The following is a 12,329-nucleotide window of genomic DNA, read 5'->3' as shown; positions in this document are numbered from 1 at the left end:
AAATAATTTGTATAGTAATTATAAAGGATATCATTATAACCTGAGCAGTTTTTCTTAAGTATTAATTGTGATGGCTCACCTTTAGCGGTAGTATACTGTATAAATCCAAGTTCTTGATTTTATGTTACTTTTTTCAAGCAGTACATATTATTTGGCTGAAAGATACCCCAAAATCCTTTTTTTGTACATTATAATCTTTTACTGGCAACTTAATTTAGAGGGCATATGTTCTTGTCAGGATGGCCGAGCGGTCTAAGGCGCCAGACTCAAGATTGCATTCTTCCTCTAAATGGGTGTTCTGGTCTCTGTAAAGAGGCGTGGGTTCAAATCCCACTTCTGACAATTTTATTTTCTTGTACTTTGTATGAAAAGAATATTAATTTGTGGATAAGTCTACCATGCAAAATTACAAGTGCCCTTAGGACATCCATTCTCTTTTAAAAGTCCTTCTCTTGGACATTGGAATCTTATTACCATTTATTTCTAACAATGTGCAGCCTAATTATTTAAAGAAACATAGGGAACAGAATAGTTTGAAAATGGGAGAAATTGTATGATATCCCATCTACACACCAATATTGCACTTGTTGCCATAGAGTTGAATTAATGACATTATTCCTAAGTGAGAAATACACAATGACTGGTTAAAAAATTCTTAAGTTTAGTTCCATGTAAAAAAAAGTTTTCACAAATGTATTATTTGCAAAACATCCTTTCAGTATTCAGTAAACAAATCATAAAACAAAGAATAAATTGGAATAGAAAGTAGATTCAGGCTCTCAGACTCTATATCTATAAGTTTACAAAAATTACGTGCTAGGCACATAAATCTGTTTTTTCCTGAAAGAGATTTTAGTAAATAATTTGTATAGTTATTATAAAGGATATCGTTATAACCTGAGCAGTTTTTCTTAAGTATTAATTGTGATGGCTCACCTTTAGCGGTAGTATACTGTATAAATCCAAGTTCTTGATTTTATGTTACTTTTTTCAAGCAGTACATATTATTTGGCTGAAAGATACCCCAAAATCCTTTTTTTGTACATTATAATCTTTTATTGCCAACTTAATTTAACAGACAGATGTACTTGTCAGGATGGCCGAGCGGTCTAAATCGCCAGACTCAAGATTGCATTCTTCCTCTAAATGGGTGTTCTGGTCTCTGTAAAGAGGCATGGGTTTGAATCCCACTTCTGACAATTTTATTTTCTTGTACTTTGTATGAAAAGAATATTAATTTGTGGATAAGTCTACCATCCAAAATAACAAGTGCCCTTAGGACATCCATTCTCTTTTAAAAGTCCTTCTCTTGGACATTGGAATCTTGTTACCATTTATTTCTAACAATGTGCAGCCTAATTATTTAAAGAAACATAGGGAACAGAATAGTTTGAAAATGGGAGAAATTGTATGATATCCCATCTACACACCAATATTGCACTTGTTGCCATAGAGTTGAATTAATTACATTATTCCTAAGTGATAAATATACAATGACTAGTTAAAAAATTCTTAAGTTTAGTTCCATGTAGAAAAAAGGTTTTCACAAATGTATTATTTGCAAAACATCCTTTCAGTATTCAGTAAACAAATCATAAAACAAAGAATAAATTGGAAAAGAAAAGTAGATTCAGGCTCTTAGACTCTATATCTAAAAGTTTACAAAAATTACTTGCTAGACACATAAATCTGTTTTTTCCTGAAAGAGATTTTAGTAAATAATTTGTATAGTTATTATAAAGGATATCATTATAACCTGAGCAGTTTTTCTTAAGTATTATTTTTGATGGCTCACCTTTAGCGGTAGTATACTGTATAAATCCAAGTTCTTGATTTTATGTTACTTTTTTCAAGCAGTACATATTATTTAGCTGAAAGATACCCCAAAATCCTTTTTTTGTACATTATAATCTTTTATTGCCAACTTAATTTAATGGGCAGATGTACTTGTCAGGATGGCTGAGCGGTCTAAGGCGCCAGACTCAAGCTTGCATACTTCCTCTAAATGGGTGTTCTGGTCTCTGTAAAGAGGCGTGGGTTCAAATCCCACTTCTGACAATTTTATTTTCTTGTACTTTGTATGAAAAGAATATTAATTTGTGGATAAGTCTACCATGCAAAATAACAAGTGACCTTAGGACATCCATTCTCTTTTAAAAGTCCTTCTCTTGGACATTGGAATCTTGTTACCATTTATTTCTAACAATGTGCAGCCTAATTATTTAAAGAAACATAGGGAACAGAATAGTTTGAAAATGGGAGAAATTGTATGATATCCCATCTACACACCAATATTGCACTTGTTGCCATAGAGTTGAATTAATGACATTATTCCTAAGTGATAAATACACAATGACTGGTTAAAAAATTCTTAAGTTTAGTTCCATGTAGAAAAAAGGTTTTCACAAATGTATTATTTGCAAAACATCCTTTCAGTATTCAGTAAACAAATCATAAAACAAAGAATAAATTGGAATAGAAAGTAGATTCAGGCTCTCAGACTCTATATCTAAAAGTTTACAAAAATGACTTGCTAGACACATAAATCTGTTTTTTCCTGAAAGAGATTTTAGTAAATAATTTGTATAGTTATTATAAAGGATATCATTATAACCTGAGCAGTTTTTCTTAAGTATTAATTGTGATGGCTCACCTTTAGCGGTAGTATACTGTATAAATCCAAGTTCTTGATTTTATGTTACTTTTTTCAAGCAGTACATATTATTTGGCTGAAAGATACCCCAAAATCCTTTTTTTGTACATTATAATCTTTTACTGGCAACTTAATTTAAAGGGCATATGTACTTGTCAGGATGGCCGAGCGGTCTAAGGCGCCAGACTCAAGATTGCATTCTTCTTCTAAGTGGGTGTTCTGGTCTCTGTAAAGAGGCGTGGGTTCAAATCCCACTTCTGACAATTTTATTTTCTTGTACTTTGTATGAAAAGAATATTAATTTGTGGATAAGTCTACCATGCAAAATAACAAGTTCCCTAAGGACATCCATTCTCTTTTAAAAGTCCTTCTCTTGGACATTGGAATCTTATTACCATTTATTTCTAACAATGTGCAGCCTAATTATTTAAAGAAACATAGGGAACAGAATAGTTTGAAAATGGGAGAAATTGTATGATATCCCATCTACACACCAATATTGCACTTGTTGCCATAGAGTTGAATTAATGACATTATTCCTAAGTGAGAAATACACAATGACTGGTTAAAAAATTCTTAAGTTTAGTTCCATGTAAAAAAAAGTTTTCACAAATGTATTATTTGCAAAACATCCTTTCAGTATTCAGTAAACAAATCATAAAACAAAGAATAAATTGGAATAGAAAGTAGATTCAGGCTCTCAGACTCTATATCTATAAGTTTACAAAAATTACGTGCTAGGCACATAAATCTGTTTTTTCCTGAAAGAGATTTTAGTAAATAATTTGTATAGTTATTATAAAGGATATCGTTATAACCTGAGCAGTTTTTCTTAAGTATTAATTGTGATGGCTCACCTTTAGCGGTAGTATACTGTATAAATCCAAGTTCTTGATTTTATGTTACTTTTTTCAAGCAGTACATATTATTTGGCTGAAAGATACCCCAAAATCCTTTTTTTGTACATTATAATCTTTTATTGCCAACTTAATTTAACAGACAGATGTACTTGTCAGGATGGCCGAGCGGTCTAAGGCGCCAGACTCAAGATTGCATTCTTCCTCTAAATGGGTGTTCTGGTCTCTGTAAAGAGGCGTGGGTTTGAATCCCACTTCTGACAATTTTATTTTCTTGTACTTTGTATGAAAAGAATATTAATTTGTGGATAAGTCTACCATCCAAAATAACAAGTGCCCTTAGGACATCCATTCTCTTTTAAAAGTCCTTCTCTTGGACATTGGAATCTTGTTACCATTTATTTCTAACAATGTGCAGCCTAATTATTTAAAGAAACATAGGGAACAGAATAGTTTGAAAATGGGAGAAATTGTATGATATCCCATCTACACACCAATATTGCACTTGTTGCCATAGAGTTGAATTAATTACATTATTCCTAAGTGATAAATATACAATGACTAGTTAAAAAATTCTTAAGTTTAGTTCCATGTAGAAAAAAGGTTTTCACAAATGTATTATTTGCAAAACATCCTTTCAGTATTCAGTAAACAAATCATAAAACAAAGAATAAATTGGAAAAGAAAAGTAGATTCAGGCTCTTAGACTCTATATCTAAAAGTTTACAAAAATTACTTGCTAGACACATAAATCTGTTTTTTCCTGAAAGAGATTTTAGTAAATAATTTGTATAGTTATTATAAAGGATATCATTATAACCTGAGCAGTTTTTCTTAAGTATTATTTTTGATGGCTCACCTTTAGCGGTAGTATACTGTATAAATCCAAGTTCTTGATTTTATGTTACTTTTTTCAAGCAGTACATATTATTTAGCTGAAAGATACCCCAAAATCCTTTTTTTGTACATTATAATCTTTTATTGCCAACTTAATTTAATGGGCAGATGTACTTGTCAGGATGGCTGAGCGGTCTAAGGCGCCAGACTCAAGCTTGCATACTTCCTCTAAATGGGTGTTCTGGTCTCTGTAAAGAGGCGTGGGTTCAAATCCCACTTCTGACAATTTTATTTTCTTGTACTTTGTATGAAAAGAATATTAATTTGTGGATAAGTCTACCATGCAAAATAACAAGTGACCTTAGGACATCCATTCTCTTTTAAAAGTCCTTCTCTTGGACATTGGAATCTTGTTACCATTTATTTCTAACAATGTGCAGCCTAATTATTTAAAGAAACATAGGGAACAGAATAGTTTGAAAATGGGAGAAATTGTATGATATCCCATCTACACACCAATATTGCACTTGTTGCCATAGAGTTGAATTAATGACATTATTCCTAAGTGATAAATACACAATGACTGGTTAAAAAATTCTTAAGTTTAGTTCCATGTAGAAAAAAGGTTTTCACAAATGTATTATTTGCAAAACATCCTTTCAGTATTCAGTAAACAAATCATAAAACAAAGAATAAATTGGAATAGAAAGTAGATTCAGGCTCTCAGACTCTATATCTAAAAGTTTACAAAAATGACTTGCTAGACACATAAATCTGTTTTTTCCTGAAAGAGATTTTAGTAAATAATTTGTATAGTTATTATAAAGGATATCATTATAACCTGAGCAGTTTTTCTTAAGTATTAATTGTGATGGCTCACCTTTAGCGGTAGTATACTGTATAAATCCAAGTTCTTGATTTTATGTTACTTTTTTCAAGCAGTACATATTATTTGGCTGAAAGATACCCCAAAATCCTTTTTTTGTACATTATAATCTTTTATTGGCAACTTAATTGAAAGGGCATATGTACTTGTCAGGATGGCCGAGCGGTCTAAGGCACCAGACTCAAGATTGCATTTTTCCTCTAAATGGGTGTTCTGGTTTCTGTAAAGAGGCGTGGGTTCAAATCCCACTTCTGACAATTTTATTTTCTTGTACTTTGTATGAAAAGAATATTGATTTGTGGATAAGTCTACCATGCAAAATAACAAGTGCCCTTAGGACATCCATTCTCTTTTAAAAGTCCTTCTCTTGGACATTGGAATCTTATTACCATTTATTTCTAACAATGTGCAGCCTAATTATTTAAAGAAACATAGGGAACAGAATAGTTTGAAAATGGGAGAAATTGTATGATATCCCATCTACACACCAATATTGCACTTGTTGCCATAGAGTTGAATTAATGACATTATTCCTAAGTGATAAATACACAATGACTGGTTAAAAAATTCTTAAGTTTAGTTCCATGTAGAAAAAAGGTTTTCACAAATGTATTATTTGGAAAACATCCTTTCAGTATTCAGTAAGCAAATCATAAAACAAAGAATAAATTGGAATAGAAAGTAGATTCAGGCTCTCAGACTCTGTATCTAAAAGTTTACAAAAATTACTTGCTAGACACATAAATCTGTTTTTTCCTGAAAGAGATTTTAGTAAATAATTTGTATAGTTATTATAAAGGATATCATTATAACCTGAGCAGTTTTTCTTAAGTATTAATTGTGATGGCTCACCTTTAGCGGTAGTATACTGTATAAATCCAAGTTCTTGATTTTATGTTACTTTTTTCAAGCAGTACATATTATTTGGCTGAAAGATACCCCAAAATCCTTTTTTTGTACATTATAATCTTTTATTGCCAACTTAATTTAAAGGGCATATGTACTTGTCAGGATGGCCGAGCGGTCTAAGGCGCCAGACTCAAGATTGCATTCTTCTTCTAAGTGGGTGTTCTGGTCTCTGTAAAGAGGCGTGGGTTCAAATCCCACTTCTGACAATTTTATTTTCTTGTACTTTGTATGAAAAGAATATTAATTTGTGGATAAGTCTACCATGCAAAATAACAAGTTCCCTAAGGACATCCATTCTCTTTTAAAAGTCCTTCTCTTGGACATTGGAATCTTATTACCATTTATTTCTAACAATGTGCAGCCTAATTATTTAAAGAAACATAGGGAACAGAATAGTTTGAAAATGGGAGAAATTATATGATATCCCATCTACACACCAATATTGCACTTGTTGCCATAGAGTTGAATTAATGACATTATTCCTAAGTGATAAATACACAATGACTGGTTAAAAAATTCTTAAGTTTAGTTCCATGTAGAAAAAAGGTTTTCACAAATGTATTATTTGCAAAACATCCTTTCAGTATTCAGTAAACAAATCATAAAACAAAGAATATTAATTTGTGGATAAGTCTACCATGCAAAATAACAAGTGCCCTTAGGATATCCATTCTTTTTTAAAAGTCCTTCTCTTGGACATTGGAATCTTGTTATCATTTATTTCTAACAATGTGCAGCCTAATTATTTAAAGAAACATAGGGAACAGAATAGTTTGAAAATGGGAGAAATTGTATGATATCCCATCTACACACCAATATTGCACTTGTTGCCATAGAGTTGAATTAATGACATTATTCCTAAGTGATAAATACACAATGACTGGTTAAAAAATTCTTAAGTTTAGTTCCATGTAGAAAAAAGGCTTTCACAAATGTATTATTTGCAAAACATCCTTTCAGTATTTAGTAAACAAATCATAAAACAAAGAATAAATTGGAATAGAAAGTAGATTCAGGCTCTCAGACTCTATATCTAAAAGTTTACAAAAATTACTTGCTAGACACATAAATCTGTTTTTTCCTGAAAGAGATTTTAGTAAATAATTTGTATAGTTATTATAAAGGATATCATTATAACCTGAGCAGTTTCTCTTAAGTATTAATTGTGATGGCTCACCTTTAGCGGTAGTATACTGTATAAATCCAAGTTCTTGATTTTATGTTACTTTTTTTCAAGCAGTACATATTATTTGGCTGAAAGATACCCCAAAATCCTTTTTTTGTACATTATAATCTTTTATTGGCAACTTAATTTAAAGGGCATACGTACTTGTCAGGATGGCCGAGCGGTCTAAGGCGCCAGACTCAAGATTGCATTCTTCCTCTAAATGGGTGTTCTGGTCTCTGTCAAGAGGCATGGGTTCAAATCCCACTTCTGACAATTTTATTTTCTTGTACTTTGTATGAAAAGAATATTAATTTGTGGATAAGTCTACCATGCAAAATAACAAGTGACCTTAGGACATCCATTCTTTTTTAAAAGTCCTTCTCTTGGACATTGGAATCTTGTTATCATTTATTTCTAACAATGTGCAGCCTAATTATTTAAAGAAACATAGGGAACAGAATAGTTTGAAAATGGGAGAAATTGTATGATATCCCATCTACACACCAATATTGCACTTGTTGCCATAGAGTTGAATTAATGACATTATTACTAAGTGATAAATACACAATGACGGGTTAAAACATTCTTAAGTTTAGTTCCATGTAGAAAAAAGGTTTTCACAAATGTATTATTTGCAAAACATCCTTTCAGTATTCAGTAAACAAATCATAAAACAAAGAATAAATTGGAATAGAAAGTAGATTCAGGCTCTCAGACTCTATATCTAAAAGTTTACAAAAATTACTTGCTAGACACATAAATCTGTTTTTTCCTGAAAGAGATTTTAGTAAATAATTTGTATAGTTATTATAAAGGATATCATTATAACCTGAGCAGTTTTTTCTTAAGTATTAATTGTGATGGCTCACCTTTAGCGGTAGTATACTGTATAAATCCAAGTTCTTGATTTTATGTTACTTTTTTCAAGCAGTACATATTATTTGGCTGAAAGATACCCCAAAATCCTTTTTTTGTACATTATAATCTTATATTGCCAACTTAATTTAAAGTGCATATGTACTTGTCAGGATAGCCGAGCGGTCTAAGGCGCCAGACTCAAGATTGCATTCTTCCTCTAAGTGGGTGTTCTGGTCTCTGTAAAGAGGCGTGGGTTCAAATCCCACTTCTGACAATTTTATTTTCTTGTACTTTGTATGAAAAGAATATTAAGTTCAGGATAAGTCTACCATGCAAAATAACAAGTGCCCTAAGGACATCCATTCTCTTTTAAAAGTCCTTCTCTTGGACATTGGAATTTTATTACCATTTATTTCTAACAATGTGCAGCCTAATTATTTAAAGAAACATAGGGAACAGAATAGTTTGAAAATGGGAGAAATTGTATGATATCCCATCTACACACCAATATTGCACTTGTTGCCATAGAGTTGAATTAATGACATTGGGGCAGATGTATTAACCTGGAGGAGGCATAAGGAAGTGATAAACCAGTGATATGTGCAAGGTGATAAACACACCAGCCAATCAGTTCCAATATGTAAATTAACAGTTAGGATCTGATTGGCTGGTGCCTTTAGCACCTTACACATATCACTGGTTTATCACTTCCTTATGCCTTCTCCAGGTTAATACATCTGCCCCATTATTCCTAAGTGATAAATACACAATGACTGGTTAAAAAATTCTTAAGTTTTGTTCCATGTAGAAAAAAGGTTTTCACAAATGTATTATTTGCAAAACATCCTTTCAGTATTCAGTAAACAAATCATAAAACAAAGAATATTAATTTGTGGATAAGTCTACCATGCAAAATAACAAGTGACCTTAGGACATCCATTCTCTTTTAAAAGTACTTCTCTTGGACATTGGAATCTTGTTACCATTTATTTCTAACAATGTGCAGCCTAATTATTTAAAGAAACATAGGGAACAGAATAGTTTGAAAATGTGAGAAATTGTATGATATCCCATCTACACACCAATATTGCACTTGTTGCCATAGAGTTGAATTAATGACATTATTCCTAAGTGATAAATACACAATGACTGGTTAAAAAATTCTTAAGTTTAGTTCCATGTAGAAAAAAGTTTTTCACAAATGTATTATTTGCAAAACATCCTTTCAGTATTCAGTAAACAAATCATAAAACAAAGAATAAATTGGAATAGAAAGTAGATTCAGACTCTCAGACTCTATACCTAAAAGTTTACAAAAATTACTTGCTAGACACATAAATCTGTTTTTTCCTGAAAGAGATTTTAGTAAATAATTTGTATAGTTATTATAAAGGATATCATTATAACCTGAGCAGTTTTTCTTAAGTATTAATTGTGATGGCTCACCTTTAGCGGTAGTATACTGTATAAATCCAAGTTCTTGATTTTATGTTACTTTTTTCAAGCAGTACATATTATTTGGTTGAAAGATACCCCAAAATCCTTTTTTTGTACATTATAATCTATTATTGCCAACTTAATTTAAAGGGCATATGTACTTGTCAGGATGGCCGAGCGGTCTAAGGCGCCAGACTCAAGATTGCATTCTTTCTCTAAATGGGTGTTCTGGTCTCTGTAAAGAGGCGTGGGTTCAAATCCCACTTCTGACAATTTTATTTTCTTGTACTTTGTATGAAAAGAATATTAATTTGTGGATAAGTCTACCATGCAAAATAACAAGTGACCTTAGGACATCCATTCTCTTTTAAAAGTCCTTCTCTTGGACATTGGAATCTTATTACCATTTATTTCTAACAATGTGCAGCCTAATTATTTAAAGAAACATAGGGAACAGAATAGTTTGAAAATGGGATAAATTGTATGATATCCCATCTACACACCAATATTGCACTTGTTGCCATAGAGTTGAATTAATGACATTATTCCTAAGTGATAAATACACAATGACTGGTTAAAAATTTCTTAAGTTTAGTTCCATGTAGAAAAAAGGTTTTCACAAATGTATTATTTGCAAAACATCCTTTCAGTATTCAGTAAACAAATCATAAAACAAAGAATAAATTGGAATAGAAAGTAGATTCAGGCTCTCAGACTCTATATCTAAAAGTTTACAAAAATTACTTGCTAGACACATAAATCTGTTTTTTCCTGAAAGAGATTTTAGTAAATAATTTTTATAGTTATTATAAAGGATATCATTATAACCTGAGCAGTTTACTTAAGTATTAATTGTGATGGCTCACCTTTAGCGGTAGTATACTGTATAAATCCAAGTTCTTGATTTTATGTTACTTTTTTCAAGCAGTACATATTATTTGGCTGAAAGATACCCCAAAATCCTTTGTTTGTACATTATAATCTTTTATTGGCAACTTAATTTGATGGGCATATGTACTTGTCAGGATGGCCGAGCGGTCTAAGGCGCCAGACTCAATATTGCGTTCTTCCTCTAAATGGGTGTTCTGGTCTCTGTAACGAGGCGTGGGTTCAAATCCCACTTCTGACAATTTTATTTTCTTGTACTTTGTATGAAAAGAATATTAATTTGTGGATAAGTCTACCATGCAAAATAATAAGTGACCTTAGGACATCCATTCTCTTTTAAAAGTCCTTCTCTTGGACATTGGAATCTTGTTACCATTTATTTCTAACACTGTGCAGCCTAATTATTTAAAGAAACATAGGGGACAGAATAGTTTGAAAATGGGAGAAATTGTATGATATCCCATCTACACACCAATATTGCACTTGTTGCCATAGAGTTGAATTAATGACATTATTCCTAAGTGATAAATGCACAATGACTGGTTTAAAAATTCTTAAGTTTAGTTCCATGTAGAAAAAAGGTTTTCACAAATGTATTATTTGCAAAACAACCTTTCAGTATTCAGTAAACAAATCATAAAACAAAGAATAAATTGGAATAGAAAGTAGATTCAGGCTCTCAGACTCTATATCTAAAAGTTTACAAAAATTACTTGCTAGACACATAAATCTGTTTTTTCCTGAAAGAGATTTTAGTAAATAATTTGTATAGTAATTATAAAGGATATCATTATAACCTGAGCAGTTTTTCTTAAGTATTAATTGTGATGGCTCACCTTTAGCGGTAGTATACTGTATAAATCCAAGTTCTTGATTTTATGTTACTTTTTTCAAGCAGTACATATTATTTGGCTGAAAGATACCCCAAAATCCTTTTTTTGTACATTATAATCTTTTACTGGTAACTTAATTTAGAGGGCATATGTTCTTGTCAGGATGGCCAAGCGGTCTAAGGCGCCAGACTCAAGATTGCATTCTTCCTCTAAATGGGTGTTCTGGTCTCTGTAAAGAGGCGTGGGTTCAAATCCCACTTCTGACAATTTTATTTTCTTGTACTTTGTATGAAAAGAATATTAATTTGTGGATAAGTCTACCATGCAAAATTACAAGTGCCCTTAGGACATCCATTCTCTTTTAAAAGTCCTTCTCTTGGACATTGGAATCTTATTACCATTTATTTCTAACAATGTGCAGCCTAATTATTTAAAGAAACATAGGGAACAGAATAGTTTGAAAATGGGAGAAATTGTATGATATCCCATCTACACACCAATATTGCACTTGTTGCCATAGAGTTGAATTAATGACATTATTCCTAAGTGATAAATACACAATGACTGGTTAAAAATTTCTTAAGTTTAGTTCCATGTAGAAAAAAGGTTTTCACAAATGTATTATTTGCAAAACATCCTTTCAGTATTCAGTAAACAAATCATAAAACAAAGAATAAATTGGAATAGAAAGTAGATTCAGGCTCTCAGACTCTATATCTAAAAGTTTACAAAAATTACTTGCTAGACACATAAATCTGTTTTTTCCTGAAAGAGATTTTAGTAAATAATTTTTATAGTTATTATAAAGGATATCATTATAACCTGAGCAGTTTACTTAAGTATTAATTGTGATGGCTCACCTTTAGCGGTAGTATACTGTATAAATCCAAGTTCTTGATTTTATGTTACTTTTTTCAAGCAGTACATATTATTTGGCTGAAAGATACCCCAAAATCCTTTGTTTGTACATTATAATCTTTTATTGGCAACTTAATTTAATGGG

The 12,329-nt window shown here is 31.4% G+C and overlaps 12 non-coding genes across 12 annotated transcripts; all 12 read left to right on the top strand.

Annotated features, from left to right (window-relative positions):
* Positions 1-233: 233 nt before the first annotated feature.
* On the top strand, positions 234-342 carry TRNAL-CAA (transfer RNA leucine (anticodon CAA)). The gene is made up of 2 exons: positions 234-271; positions 297-342. It is a non-coding gene; the product is annotated as a tRNA-Leu (tRNA).
* Positions 343-1,949: 1,607 nt separating this feature from the next.
* Positions 1,950-2,058, top strand: TRNAL-CAA (transfer RNA leucine (anticodon CAA)). Its single transcript has 2 exons — positions 1,950-1,987; positions 2,013-2,058. It is a non-coding gene; the product is annotated as a tRNA-Leu (tRNA).
* A 749-nt stretch (positions 2,059-2,807) lies between these two features.
* Positions 2,808-2,916, top strand: TRNAL-CAA (transfer RNA leucine (anticodon CAA)). The gene is made up of 2 exons: positions 2,808-2,845; positions 2,871-2,916. It is a non-coding gene; the product is annotated as a tRNA-Leu (tRNA).
* A 748-nt stretch (positions 2,917-3,664) lies between these two features.
* TRNAL-CAA (transfer RNA leucine (anticodon CAA)) lies at positions 3,665-3,773 on the top strand. The gene is made up of 2 exons: positions 3,665-3,702; positions 3,728-3,773. It is a non-coding gene; the product is annotated as a tRNA-Leu (tRNA).
* A 750-nt stretch (positions 3,774-4,523) lies between these two features.
* Positions 4,524-4,632, top strand: TRNAL-CAA (transfer RNA leucine (anticodon CAA)). Its single transcript has 2 exons — positions 4,524-4,561; positions 4,587-4,632. It is a non-coding gene; the product is annotated as a tRNA-Leu (tRNA).
* A 749-nt stretch (positions 4,633-5,381) lies between these two features.
* TRNAL-CAA (transfer RNA leucine (anticodon CAA)) lies at positions 5,382-5,490 on the top strand. The gene is made up of 2 exons: positions 5,382-5,419; positions 5,445-5,490. It is a non-coding gene; the product is annotated as a tRNA-Leu (tRNA).
* A 749-nt stretch (positions 5,491-6,239) lies between these two features.
* Positions 6,240-6,348, top strand: TRNAL-CAA (transfer RNA leucine (anticodon CAA)). Its single transcript has 2 exons — positions 6,240-6,277; positions 6,303-6,348. It is a non-coding gene; the product is annotated as a tRNA-Leu (tRNA).
* Positions 6,349-7,474: 1,126 nt separating this feature from the next.
* TRNAL-CAA (transfer RNA leucine (anticodon CAA)) lies at positions 7,475-7,583 on the top strand. The gene is made up of 2 exons: positions 7,475-7,512; positions 7,538-7,583. It is a non-coding gene; the product is annotated as a tRNA-Leu (tRNA).
* A 750-nt stretch (positions 7,584-8,333) lies between these two features.
* TRNAL-CAA (transfer RNA leucine (anticodon CAA)) lies at positions 8,334-8,442 on the top strand. Its single transcript has 2 exons — positions 8,334-8,371; positions 8,397-8,442. It is a non-coding gene; the product is annotated as a tRNA-Leu (tRNA).
* Positions 8,443-9,768: 1,326 nt separating this feature from the next.
* On the top strand, positions 9,769-9,877 carry TRNAL-CAA (transfer RNA leucine (anticodon CAA)). Its single transcript has 2 exons — positions 9,769-9,806; positions 9,832-9,877. It is a non-coding gene; the product is annotated as a tRNA-Leu (tRNA).
* A 748-nt stretch (positions 9,878-10,625) lies between these two features.
* Positions 10,626-10,734, top strand: TRNAL-CAA (transfer RNA leucine (anticodon CAA)). Its single transcript has 2 exons — positions 10,626-10,663; positions 10,689-10,734. It is a non-coding gene; the product is annotated as a tRNA-Leu (tRNA).
* Positions 10,735-11,483: 749 nt separating this feature from the next.
* On the top strand, positions 11,484-11,592 carry TRNAL-CAA (transfer RNA leucine (anticodon CAA)). Its single transcript has 2 exons — positions 11,484-11,521; positions 11,547-11,592. It is a non-coding gene; the product is annotated as a tRNA-Leu (tRNA).
* The last annotated feature ends 737 nt before the right edge of the window (positions 11,593-12,329 follow it).

This window comes from Pseudophryne corroboree, chromosome 8 (genome assembly GCF_028390025.1).
Source record: "Pseudophryne corroboree isolate aPseCor3 chromosome 8, aPseCor3.hap2, whole genome shotgun sequence".
NCBI classification, from domain to species: Eukaryota; Metazoa; Chordata; class Amphibia; order Anura; family Myobatrachidae; genus Pseudophryne; species Pseudophryne corroboree.
Note: the sequence above shows the minus strand (reverse complement) of the source record. Positions and strands in the feature narration are given on the sequence as shown.